This window comes from Mytilus edulis, chromosome 13 (assembly GCF_963676685.1).
Source record: "Mytilus edulis chromosome 13, xbMytEdul2.2, whole genome shotgun sequence".
Classification (NCBI taxonomy): Eukaryota; Metazoa; Mollusca; class Bivalvia; order Mytilida; family Mytilidae; genus Mytilus; species Mytilus edulis.
This window is the reverse complement of record NC_092356.1, coordinates 22,879,099-22,881,214: the sequence shown is the minus strand read 5'-3', so window position 1 is coordinate 22,881,214 and position 2,116 is coordinate 22,879,099. Positions and strand designations below refer to the sequence as shown.

Genomic DNA, 2,116 nt, shown 5'->3' with positions numbered 1-2,116 from the left:
GGGAAAGCATCAACAATTAGAAATTATTAATTAATGAATTGCGTTACGTCCAGCATCGGACAATACATGCATACTCGGGACGAAAATATTAATTAAAGATGTTAATGATGTTAATAAGATATGAAAACAAGAATCTGTTTGAACAGGAACGAGGGGCATAATGATTTTTTTATATCCGTCTTCCGATGGTTGTCGATAATAATTTCAAACTTCGAGCAAATGAGTAATTGCCAATATTCCACAATGCCCGTACTAGGCGTGGAGGAAAGGGTTTAGACGAAAGGACGTTCACTACCACGTGACCTGCTAGGCGATTGATTTCCAAAGGCATACATGCATTTGTTCTCGATTGTAGCTGTAAAATGTGTTGATAGATAGTCGGATAGCACATTTGTTTCAACACGTGGACTACTTTTTTATGTGAAAATTCATAAATTCTTGCACCAATTCCGATTTATAAAGATTGATGGTGATTGTCTTCATCACACTCTTGAATCTTTTAAAAAAATATCTGTTCGAAAAGGAATTAGAATTTGTTACGAAAGACTAATGTTTCACAATTTGATCGATAGTTTATTTTTTTATGGGTTATTGTTACTTGACATACACAAGGTTAATTATTAAAATATCCCCATTTTGTCTGTATATAAAAGCTCATGAAATACAAAATTGGTATCATCTTCTCATTTCAAACCAAGCAGAAGAGGTAAGTATTATTGATAAGACAATTAATGCATATATCTGTTTATCTTTTTCTTTCTTTAATTTTTACGTCTAGGTTTTTAATTCTACTTGTCTTTATTTGACTCTTTCCTCTTTTAGTTTTCTTTAACTTTTACTACTCTAATTTGACAAGCAAATCAGCATATTCTTATAATTTTAATATGAAATTATTATTTTTTTAAAATTTTATGAGGGGTTTACATGTAAAATCGTTGATCAAAGCATATTTTATAAAAGGCGTGGACATGTATTTTTCTTGAGAATAAAATATTTTTACCCAATAAAAAAAAGATTGATGATATTGCAATATCATTCAAAATTAAAGATTGTTTTTTGAAACTCAATTTCTATGCAAAAAATCATGTGGCTACCAATGCACTTTTTTTTTTAGATCTCACTGTGTTTTCCTCCTGATCAATCTAAAAGTTTAATATGTTATTCTCACTGTTTGATTTCTTTTCTTTTTTTTTTCTTTTTTTCTTTTTTCTCATTGTGTATACATTTATATCTTCGTGTTAATTTTTACACTGTTTTTTTTTTTCTATTGTTTTTTTTCTATCTCAGCGAGTTTTATAAATAATTCTACATATTGTTTTACCTTATATATATTAGTCTTATATAGACTAGTTTCTCAATAAATGCTGTGTCAATTTAATCCATCATGTTATGTTACTCAGTCTGTTTCAAAAGCCAAGTGATAGAGATATGAAAAAAAAAAAAATATCTAGTATATAACGGCATCCATTTTCTATACTAGAATAATAACAACATATTTTGTCGTTTAAAAAGATTAATTCGTATTAGAATTTTCAAGTTAAAGTATTACTATAATTCCTTTGATGATTCTTTTTTAGAATCCATAACACAGCTAGAAAATGAACACCAAGTGTACATCTGTGGTGGTAGCAGTGCTATTGTTAGTCAACAACATAGCAGCACATGGTGGATATGGCCCCGTTGGTTATTCTAGCGGTGGATACGGCGGAATATAGGTGGATATGGTCCTGTTGTTGTGTATTCTAGCGGTGGATATGGTGGTAATGTCGGTGGATATTGGTCCTGTTGGGTATGACGGTGGATATGGCGGCGGTCTTGGTGGTTTGGGAGGTCTTGGCGGAAAAGGTGGTTTTGCTGGAATAGGTGGTTTTGGAGGAATTTTGTCATCAGGATTGTCATCAGGATATGCTAATCCCCGATTTTGGATGAAATACGTACCTAAACAGTACGCAGGAATCGTACAGAAATATGCTACTGGTAACATTGCCAGATCTTTCATGTCTCAATGGCTCAATAGCCAGAATAAGAAAATATTAAAAATGTTTTATTGTGTATGAATTCATTTTTAACTTACATTTGTACCTATTGTTTTGTATAATATATTTGTTTCAATAAA

The 2,116-nt window shown here is 31.1% G+C and overlaps 1 long non-coding RNA gene across 1 annotated transcript; it reads left to right on the top strand.

The window, feature by feature from the left end:
- Positions 1-622: 622 nt before the first annotated feature.
- LOC139501392 (uncharacterized) lies at positions 623-2,116 on the top strand. The gene is made up of 2 exons (XR_011658544.1): positions 623-706; positions 1,578-2,116. It is a non-coding gene; the product is annotated as an uncharacterized lncRNA (long non-coding RNA).